This window comes from Eschrichtius robustus, chromosome 13 (genome assembly GCF_028021215.1).
Source record: "Eschrichtius robustus isolate mEscRob2 chromosome 13, mEscRob2.pri, whole genome shotgun sequence".
Lineage (NCBI taxonomy): Eukaryota > Metazoa > Chordata > Mammalia > Artiodactyla > Eschrichtiidae > Eschrichtius > Eschrichtius robustus.
The window spans coordinates 51618773-51630798 of NC_090836.1; the positions used below are offsets into that span (position 1 = coordinate 51618773).

Genomic DNA, 12026 nt, shown 5'->3' on the forward strand with positions numbered 1-12026 from the left:
AGAGGGCACTATCCACACCTCCCCTCCCGGGAGCCAGTGCAGCCCGCCACTGCCAGGGTCCCGTGATCCGGGGACAACTTCCCCAGGAGAACGCACAGCGCGCCTCAGGCTGGTGCAACGTTATGCCGGCCGCTGCCGCTGCAGGCTCGTCCCGCATCCGTACCCCTCCCTCCCCCGGCCTGAGTGAGCCAGAGCCCCCGAAGCAGCTGCTCCTTTAACCCCATTCTGTCTGGGCAGGGAACAGACGCCCTCAGGCGACCTACACGCAGAAGCGGGTCCAAATCCAAAGCTGAACCCCGGGAGCTGTGCGAACAAAGAAGAGAAAGGGAAATCTCTCCCAGCAGCCTCAGAAGCAGTGGATTAAAACTCCACAAACAACTTGATGTGCCTGCATCTGTTGAATACCTGAATAGACAACAAATCATCCCAAATTCAGGAGGTGGACTTTGGGAGCAGGATATACTAATTTTTCCCCTTTTCCTTTTTTTCTGAGTGTATATGTATATGCTTCTGGGTGAGATTTTGTCTGTATAGCTTTGCTTTATAATAGCTTTATTTTACTTCACTATATTTTATCCTCTTTCTTTCTTTCTTTCTTTCTTTCTATTTTTTTCCTCCCTTTTACTCTGAGCTGTGTGGATGAAAGGCTCTTGGTGCTCCAGCCAGGCATCAGGGCCGTGCCTCTGAGGTGGGAGAGCCAACTTCAGGACACTGGTCCACAAGAGACCTCCCAGCTCCACATAATACCAAACGGCGAAAATCTCTCAGAGATCTCCATCTCAACATCAAGACCCAGCTTCACTCAACGACCAGCAAGCTATAGTGCTGGACACCCTATGCCAAACAACTAGCAAGACAGGAACACAGCCCCAGCCATTAGCAGAGAGGCTGCCTAAAATCATAATAAGGCCACAGACATCCCAAAATACACCACCAGACGTGGACGTGCCCACCAGAAAGACAAGATCCAGACTCATCCACCAGAACACAGGCACTAGTTCCCTCCACCAGGAAGCCTACACAACCCACTGAACCAACCTTAGCCACTGGGGATAGATACCAAAAACAACGGGAACTACAAACCTGCAGCCTGCAGAAAGGAGACCCCCAAACACAGTAAGATAAGCAAAATGAGACGACAGAAAAACACACAGCAGATGAAGGAGCAGGGTCAAAACACACCAGACCTAACAAATGAAGAGGAAATAGGTAGTCTACCTGAAAAAGAATTCAGAATAATGATAGTAAGGATGATCCAAAATCTTGGAAATAGAATAGACAAAATGCAAGAAACATTTAACAAGGACATAGAAGAAGTAAAGAGGAACCAAGCAACGATGAACAACACAATAAATGAAATTAGAAATACTCTAGAATGGATCAATAGCAGAATAACTGAGGCAGAAAAACGGGTAAGTGACCTGGAAGATAAAATAGTGGAAATAACTACTGCAGAGCAGAATAAAGAAAAAAGAATGAAAAGAACTGAGGACAGTCTCAGAGACCTCTGGGACAATATTAAACACACCAACATTCGAATTATAGGGGTCCCAGAAGAAGAAGAGAAAAAGAAAGGGACTGAGAAAATATTTGAAGAGATTATAGTGGAAAACTTCCCTAATATGGGAATGGAAATAGTCAATCAAGACCAGGAAGTGCAGAGATTCCCATACAGGATAAATCCAAGTAGAAACACACCAAGACATATTAATCAAACTATCAAAAATTAAATACAATGAAAAAATATTAAAAGCGGCAAGGGAAAAACGACAAATAACATACAAGGGAATCCGCATAAGGTTAACAGCTGATCTTTCAGCAGAAACTCTGCAAGCCAGAAGGAAGTGGCAGGACATATCTAAAGTGACGAAAGGGAAAAACCTACAACCAAGACTACTCTACCCAGCAAGGATCTCAGCCAGATTTGAAGAGAAATCAAAACTTTTACAGACAAGCAAAAGCTAACAGAATTCAGCACCAGCAAACCAGCTTTACAACAAATACTAAAGGAACTTCTCTAGGCAGGAAACACAAGAGAAGGAAAAGACCTACAATAACAAACCCAAAACAATTAAGAAAATGGTAATAGGAAGCATACATATCGATAACTACCTTAACTGTAAATGGATGAAATGCTCCAACCAAAAGACATAGACTGGCTCTAAGGATACAAAAACAAGACCCATATATATGCTGTCTACAAGAGACCCACTTCAGACCTAGGGACACATACAGACTGAAAGTGAGGGGATGGAAAAAGATATTCCATGCAAATGGGAATCAAAAGAAAGTTGAAGTTGAAATTCTCATATCAGACAAAATAGACTTTAAAATAAAGACTATTACAAGAGAGAAAGAAGGACACTACATAATGATCAAGCGATCCATCCAAGAAGAAGATACAACTGTAAATATTTATGCACCCAACATAGGAGCACCTCAATACATAAGGCAAATGCTAACAGCCATAACAGGGGAAATCGACAGTAACACAACCATAGTAGGGGACTTTAACACCCCACTTTCACCAATGGACAGATCAACCAAAATGAAAATAAATAAGGAAACACAAGCTTTAAATGATACATTACACAAGATGGACGTAATTGATATTTATAGGACATTCCACCCAAAAACAACAGAATACACTTTCTTCTCAAGTGCTCATGGAACATTTTCCAGGATAGATCATATCTTGGGTCACAAATTAAGCCTTGGTAAATTTTAAAAAACTGAAATCATATCAAGTATCTTTTCCGACCACAATGCTTTGAAACTAGATACCAACTACAGGAAAAAATCTATAAAAAATACAAACACATGGAGGCTAAACAATACACTACTAAATAACCAAGAGATCACTGAAGAAATCAAAGAAAAAATCAAAAAATACCTAGAAACAAATGACAATGAAAACACGACGACCTAAAGTCTATGGGATGCAGCAAAAGCAATTTTAAGAGGGGAGTTTATAGCAATACAATACCTCAAGAAACAAGAAAAATCTCAAATAAACAACCTAACCTTACTCCTAAAGCAATTAGAGAAAGAAGAACAAAAAAACCCCAAAGTTAGCACAAGGAAAGAAATCATAAAGATTAGATCAGAAATAAATGAAAAAGAAATGAAGGAAACAATAGCAAAGATCAATAAAACTAAAAGCTGGTTCCTTGACAGCTCTTTGATAAACCATTAGCCAGACTCATCAAGAAAAAAAGGGAGAAGACTCAAACCAACAGAATTAGAAATGAAAAAGGAGAAGTAACAACTGACACTGCAGAAATACAAAGGACCATGAGAGATTACTAGAAGCAGCTATATGCCACTAAAATGGACAACCTGGAAGAAATGGACAAATTCTTAGACAAGCACAGCCTTCCGAGCTTGAACCAGGAAGAAACAGAAAATATAAACAGACCAATCACAAGTACTGAAATTGAGACTGTGATTAAAAATCTTACAACAAACAAAAGCCCAGGAACAGATGGCTTCACAGGCCAATTCTATCAAACATTGAGAGAAGAGCTAACACCTATCCTTCTCAAAATCTTCCAAAATATAGCAGAGGGAGGAAAACTCCCAAACTCATTCTACAAGCCCACCATCACCCTGATAACAAAGCCAGACACAGATGTCACAAAGAAAGAAAACTACAGGCCAATATCACTGATGAACATAGATGCAAAAATCCTCAACAAAATACTAGCAAACAGAATCCAACAGCACATTAAAAGGATCATACACCATGATCAAGTGGGGTTTATCCCAGGAATGCAAGGATTCTTCAATATACGCAAAGCAATCAATGTGATACACCATATTAACAAATTGAAGGAGAAAAACCATATGATCATCTCAATCGATGCAGAAAAAGCTTTCAACAAAATTCAATACCCAGTTAGGATAAAAACCCTCCAGAAAGTGGGCATAGAGGGAACTTACCTCAACATAATAAAGGCTATATATGACAAACCCACAGCCAATATCGTTCTCAATGGTGAAAAACTGAAACCATTTCCTCTAAGATCAGGAACAAGACAAGGTTGCCCACTCTCACCACTATTATTCAACATAGTTTTGGAAGTTTTAGCCACAGCAATCAGAGAAGAAAAAGAAATAAAAGGAATCCAAATCAGAAGAATTAAAACTGTCACTGTTTGTAGATGACATGTTACTATACATAGAGAATCCAGAAAACTACTAGAGCTGATCAGTGAATTTGGTAAAGTAGCAGGATACAAAATTAACGCACAGAACTCTCTTGCATTCCTACACACTAATGATGAAAAATCTGAAAGCGAAATTAAGGAAACACTCCCATTTACCATTGCAACAAAAAGAATAAAATACCAAGGAATAAACCTACCTAAGGAGACAAAAGACATGTATGCAGAAAACTCTAAGACACTGATGAAAGAAATTAAAGAGAATACAAACAGATGGAGAGATGTACCATGTTCCTGGATTGGAAGAATCAACATCATGAAAATGACTATAGTACCCAAGCAATCTACAGATTCAATGCAATCCCTATCAAACTACCAAGGGCATTTTTCACAGAACTAGAACAAAAAATTTCACAATTTGTATGGAAACACAAAAGACGCTGAAGAGCCAAAGCAATCTTGAGAAGGAAAAACGTAGCTGGAGGAATCAGGCTCCCTGACTTCAGACTATACTACAAAGCTACAGTAATCAAGACAGTATGGTACTGGCACAGAAAAAGAAATATAGATCAATGGAACAGGATAGAAAGCCCAGAGATAAACCCATGCACATATGGTCACGTTATCTTTGATAAAGGAGGCAAGAATATACAGTGGAGAAAAGACAGCCTCTTCAATAAGTGGTTCTGGGAAAACTGGACAGCTACATGTAAAAGAATGAAATTAGAACTCTCCTTAACACCATACACGAAAATAAACTCAAAATGGATTAAAGACCTAAATGTAAGGCCAGACACTATCAAACTCTTAGAGGAAAACATAGGCAGAACACTCTATGACATAAATCCCAGCAAGATCCTTTTTGATCCACTCCTAGAGAAATGGAAATAAAAACAAAAATAACCAAATGGGACCTACTGAAACTTAAACGCTTTTGCACAGCACAGGAAAACATAAACAAGACGAAAAGACAACCCTCCGAACAGGAGAAAATATTTGCAAATGAAGCAACTGACAAATGATTAATCTCCAAAATTTACAAGCAGCTCATGCAGCTCAATACCAAAAAACCAAACAACCCAGTGCAAAAATGGGCAGAAGACCTAAATAGACATTTCTCCAAAGAAGATATACAGATCGCCAACAAACACATGAAAGGATGCTCAACATCACTAATCATTAGAGAAACGCAAATCAAAACTACAATGAGGTAGCAACTCATACCAGTTAGAATGGCCATCATCAAAAAATCTACAAACAATAAGTGGTGGAGAGGGTGTGGAGAAAAGGGAACCCTCTTGCACTGTTGGTGGGAATGTCAATTGATACAGCCACTATGGAGAACAGTATGGAGTTTCCTTAAAAACCTTAAAAAAGAACAACCATACCACCCAGCAATCCCACTACTGGGCATATACCCTGAGAAAACCGTAATTCAAAAATAGTCATGTACCACGATGTTCATTGCAGCTCTATTTACAATAGCCAGGACATGGAAGCAACCTAAGTGTCCATCGACAGATGAATGGATAAAGAAGATGTGGCACATATATACAATGGAATATTACTCAGCCATAAAAAGAAACGAAATTGAGTTATTTGTAGTGAGGTGGATGGACCTAGAGTCTGTCATACAGAGTGAAGTAAGTCAGAAAGAGAAAAACAAATACCGTATGCTAACGCATATATATGGAATCTAAAACAAACCAAAAAAAGGTTCTGAAGAATCTAGGGGCAGGAAAGGAATAAAGACACAGATGTAGAGAATGGACTTGAGGACACGGGGAGGGGGAAGGGTAAGCTGGGACGAAGTGAGAGAGTGTCATGGACATATATACAGTACCAAATGTAAAATGGACAGCTAGTGGGAAGCAGCCACATAGCACAGGGAGATCAGCTTGGTGCTTTGTGACCACCTAGAAGGGTGGGATAGGGAGGGAGGGAGGGAGATGCAAGAGGGAAGAGATATGGGGATATATGTGTATGTACAGCTGATTCTCTTTGTTATAAAGCAGAAACTAACACACCATTGTAAAGCAATTATACCCCAATAAAGATGTTAAAAAAAAAAACAAAAAACTACAGAAAAAAAACTGAGTCACACAAATTGGTTATACCTCCTGACAGTACAATAGTCATTCAGCACCTCCATGTACAGAAGGGCAGGTCCTGAGTTTGTTTTTGAGTTCCACATGCACAAGGATGGAGAAATACCACCAGCAGCACGATCTTCAAATAAAGAAAGACAACTACATTTGACAAATGATACATCATTATGTGACTAGCAAGGAACCTCAAGGACACTTGACAGCTCATTTTTTACTCAAATTCCCTTTGAGGAAAATTCTCCAGGGCTATAAGACTTACTGATTTGCTTTGTTTTCTTTTTTTAATTCTCTCTCCTCCAAAACACAAAGAAATTTTTTACCTCTCAAGTGAAAAAGCCTAACTCTGAAACGTCCCAGGACACGACCACCAGAAATGACTTCAGGATGAAACTGAGATCTACTGACAAAGCTCACTGGAAAATGTTATCAACACCTGAATACTGTGACTGTTCTCAGTCCCTTCTTTACACAAGCAACAAGGGAAACAACATTTAGAATCAAGATGCAGGTGGCATATTATTTAAAACCTTTTTTAAATATAATATGTAAGGCCTACTGTAACTACATTCCTCTGAGTCCTTCCCAGAACCAAGCATCCTACCAATCATTCATATGGAAAACGAAACCAGAAATACTGTCACTGCCAAGCCAGTCAAGCTGTCAACAACATTTATTATCGAGTACACAGGGTACTAGTAGATAATACAAAAGAAACTCTCATCCTTTACCTTTTAGGAGCTCATAACAGGAAGGATGATGATTTGTACTCTATATTTGAGCCAGGGAATTGGAACGCAATGATGAAACGAACATGGGCTCTGGAGTGAGACTGACAGTGATGTAATCCCAACTCAACAACTTTTTAGCTGCATGTCCTTATAGTAATAGCTAAATTACTGAAGGCTTAGCATGCACCAGGAGGTTTGGTCTATAATCCACCTCACGTAATCCTCACAAACCCTATAAGGTAAATACTACTATTATTTTACACATAAACTCATGTTATTTAATTGCTGAGCCTCAGTTTCTTTGGAGGGGGGAGGGATTAATACCAACCTCATACTGTTGTTTTGCAAGTTAAATGAGTTAATGTGTAAAAAAATGTGTAAAAAAAATGTGTAAAAAAATGTGTAAAAAAACTAAGATACTATAGGCTCTCAAAGAATGAATGCTGATACCATGATTTAATTTTAATATATTTATAGAAATAGCACATATTTGGAAAGGTCATTCTAGGGCAGCATTTTAGAGAGCACTACTTTTTATACACACTGAACTGTTTATAAATAAATTTAATTCAGGAAATGTATGTGTTCTTGTTATATAGGAGACACTGTATCAGACACTGCAATGTACACAAAGATATATGACACAATTTCTATCATTAAGGTGTTTAATCCAGTGAATTTAAAAGAAAATATATTCTATCTTAAAATTAAGGCAACTGACCAATGGACCAAGAGTTGGGGCTTGGTGTGAAATGTTCCTATTCTGTATATTCTGTTACATTTGCCATCACCGTTTTGTCCCATAAATGCAATTTGACTTTTTTTTTCTCTACAAAATATGACTTTCTACAAGTTAAATACCAGGTAAGTTCACCCAAGCATGGTTGCTCTTTTTTTCATATTAATGTGACATATATTTTATAAACATCTGTACCAATTGAACACATGCTGATTTCCAATCACTGGTATGCAATTCTCTCAATAAAAGATAAGCAGTGGCTTCCCTGGTGGCGCAGTGGTTGAGAATCTGCCTGCTAACGCAGGGGACACGGGTTCGAGCCCTGGTCTGGGAAGATCCCACATGCCGTGGAGCGGCTGGGGCCGTGAGCCACAACTACTGAGCCTGCGCGTCTGGAGCCTGTGCCCCGCAATAAGAGAGGCCGCGACAGTGAGAGGCCCGCGCACCGCGATGAAGAGTGGCCCCCGCTCACCGCAACTAGAGAAAGCCCTCTCACAGAAACAAAGACCCAACACAGCCAAAAATAAATATAAAAATAAATAAATAAAGATTACTATCTAAAAAAAAAAAAAAAATAAGATAAGCAGCCTGCATTCAGACATTCTGTTTATAATGACAACCTAAACTATCACACTCACTACTATCTTCTATAATTAGAATGAGTGAAAATAAATGATCAATGGAAAAGCTTCTTATTCACCTCACATGGCAATATGCTTTTGATTTCTAGTGAGATTTCCTAGGACATTTATGGTGAAATCTACCCAGAACACTGATCTCAACTGGAAATCTTATAGTTTGGGAGAATGCAGGAAATTTCCCCAGGGAAACAGGGAGATATATGGTAGAAGGCACTGGATATTTCCACGGTAAATAAATATTGAGCATGTATAAAGTATCTGAGAGAATTTATAATAACAGAATATCTGATACAATAACTAATATATGTTATAAAATACCTCCTATCTCTTCTAGGCAAACCCCATCAAAGTAAACTTTTGAAAGCAGTTGACTTGCTGAAATAACATAATCATTAGTCAAAATCCTTTACATTTCACCACGAAATCTCTAGTACTACCAGTGTCCTTCATCTTTCCAGGAAAGCATAGCAATACATGCTTATGGTTAAATAGTACTGCCATGTAGCCACACAAAACCAAGCAAAGGCTTAAAGACAGTATTTTTAAAATACATCTCCAGATTTCAATTCAACTAAGTCCGAAATTAAATTAGAAAACTGATATTTTATACCACACAAAACGCTGTTACTTCCTGAATTTCTGATTTAATTATTTTCAATTTTTAATAATATTTAACATTTTTATTCAGTTTTAGTTGTATTCATTTCATTGTTAGACACTGAGGTTACCTCACTAACAATAGTGAAAGATAGTCTCATCATTGTAAATTAAACTGATGCCAAACAGTCTCAATGGGATATTGGGAATTTACATAAAAATATTTCACTGTTACTAAATGACTACCAATGCCATGTTCTATACCGGCACTAGGCATGTAGTATAACTTCAGAACATGATAGAAAAGAGCAACATACACAAAGATAATTAAAATACAGTATAAAAAGTGCTACACTAATGATATATACAAAGCTCCATAGAAACACAGAGGGATGTGCCCTCACCAAAGTCCCCATATCTTCTTTTCTACCTGGAGAAGAGCTGAATTCTATTTTGAAGAGCTGATCTTCTATCTTGAAGAACAAATAATAGCTCATTAAGCAGAAAATTAAAACAAACAAACAAAAACAGGAGAGGACATTTTCAGTAAAGAAAGATGCAAGACACATGGCCTATATGTAGAAATAGGCGTGGTGTTTTCAGAGGATGTCAATTCCTTGTGTCAGTGAGTTGCAGCACACACTCAAGTGTATTAGCTGAGCACCATTTCCATGCCAGGCATTTTGCTAGACTGGGGAGCAGCAAATATCACACAGGCCAAATTTTTCCTGCTGCCTGATTTTGTATGGCCTGCAAACTAAGAAAAATTCTTACATTTTTAAGTGGATGAAAAAAATCAAAAGAATAACATTTCATGATACATGAAAATTATATGAAATTCCAATTTTAGTGTCCATAAATAAAGTTTTATTGGAACACAGTCACATTCATTCCTTTGCATATGGTGGTCCATGGCTGCTTTTGTGCTACGCTGGCAGAACTGAGTAGTTGCGACAGTGACAGTATAGCCCACAAAGCCTAAAGCATTTACAAAACTAGAAAAATTTGCTGATCCACGTGCTAGACAATGGCAAAAGAAAACAATGTCTAATTGTGGAGATGAACAAGGAAGCAGACCTAATCTCGGAATGGTACAGGAGCACACAGTTGGGACGCATAGGCCAAATTGTGGCAAGAGACTGTGAATAAGGAAAGGTTTATGAAACCAGATTAGATTAAACTAAGAGATCAAATCAGGATCTTTACCTGTCATGCTAAAGACTTCACATTTCATTTTGAAAGCAATGGAATGCCTTTGCAGGGTGTTAAGAAGGCCTATGATATGATCTGTCTTGTATTTCAAAACAACGATCCTGATCACAATGTACCTAAGTGTACTTACTGCCTTTTTCTGGCAAAGCAAGAAAACCACTGGGACATAAGGACTAGGGAGAGCCAAGAGCATTCTTATCAGGCAACCATCTTTCTTATTCACTTTCTCTCTTTTAATAAAATAATGACAACAACAATGATAGCTAGTACTTATTGAGTGTTACTGTGTACCAGGCACTTGCTAAGTGTTTTAGATGTATTAACTCATTCAATCCTCACACATATGACCTGTGCAAGTAATTCTTATTGAGCTGGAGACATAAGATAACATGAGATTTAACACTTTTCTGGATGAAAATATTTCTAGTGTTCAAACCACATATTTTTTTCCACTCCCAGCTGAATATGTTAAACACTTGTAGCATAACTTTAACTCCCTGAGTCAAGCAAGACAGGTCGCTGAGTCATCACTCATTCATCCACTACAGCCAGGTACTAAGTGCCGATCATGTATGAGGAACCTAACTGGGGAGGCAGGGGTATACAACTGCAAGCAGCTTCCATTCCCAGGGGTTCCAACAGCTGAATGAGAAAAGTAAACACACCACCAATCTCAGACCTGAAACCCAGTCACAATTCATTCCATCAACCCAGGATTACACTGTTGGATACACCTAATCCTTGAAATTCTTCTTCTTAAAGAATCCACCTTCTAAGTAGTTTTGTGGTTACATGTTCCGGCATGTTCCAGAAGAGAGAGAGGGAGACAGAAAGAAAGAGAATTAACAAGCATCAGTGAATAGAATGAAGACAAGACAGACAGAAATCAATGCTTCACACATGGTATTTCTGGCCTGCTTCCCGTAAACAAAACTAATGAAATATAACAAGGGATTGTTACTTGGCGTGCCTAGCTTAGAAACAGAGGGAAAATGGCATAGGGGAGGGGAGGGGGACCCACTATGAACAAGAGGTGGACCTTCCTCAGTGATACTTCACATTTGCCTTCATTTATACTATAAAAGGTATAAAGGCAGAAAATGTTTCATACCTCTAAGTATTTTGCTTACATTAAATCAATTTGCTTTCGAGTTCAGATCCAAATTTAGTAATTATGTGCACGTCTAGGATACCTGTATCCTATGGTGTATTTCACGGGTTTACAGGCTTAATCACTTTATTGGAAAATTAGATAAAATCAGATGACGAACAAAAAAGTTACCATTTTATTGGAACACTGCCCACACAGTACAAGATTTACAAACCAAGACTAGACCATGAGTAGAAACCATGACTTTGTAAATAGAAAGATGCTAAAGTGTGTCTGGAATTCCCTCCGGACTTCTTACAGTAGCAACATAACTTCGAGACTCACTAGAAAACAATGCCAGGAGGGAATGACAGCATTTCGTACTTTTTCAATTCACCTGAGATGGATAGCTTTACCACTACATCCACGCTTTATATTCTAAACTTGACCTGCTGACAAATGGGATTTAAAAAGGCAAAGAGAAAAAAATCAGGTAGGGAAAACCACAGGTCTTTTCCCAAAACTTCCCACTAACATTTACCTCTCACTCAATTTTTTTTCTTTACTGCAAATCATCATCTTTATTATCAGAGGGTAACTAACCTCAGTTATCTTATTAGAAGGTTTACAGAAGAGTTAAATAGACATTTGTTAAGACTGTCAAGTCAGAAATGTGGAATCGTTCTAAAGCGCCTTTTTGTGTCTGACTTAATTAAAAGTTTTCCAATATCAGGCTCAACCGTCT

At 38.3% G+C, this 12026-nt stretch overlaps 1 protein-coding gene across 9 annotated transcripts in view; it reads right to left on the bottom strand.

Annotated features, from left to right (window-relative positions):
- TAFA2 (TAFA chemokine like family member 2) overlaps positions 1–12026 on the bottom strand; it is a 537069-nt gene that overhangs the window by 309614 nt on the left and 215429 nt on the right. The window contains exon 1 of one of the 9 annotated variants that reach the window (XM_068561748.1): positions 7003–7075. The exons of the other annotated variants lie outside the window; for them this stretch is intronic. The gene's annotated coding sequence lies outside the window, so the exon portion shown is untranslated. Of the gene's footprint in view, positions 1–7002; positions 7076–12026 lie in introns of those variants that run through there. 9 annotated transcript variants of the gene reach the window in all.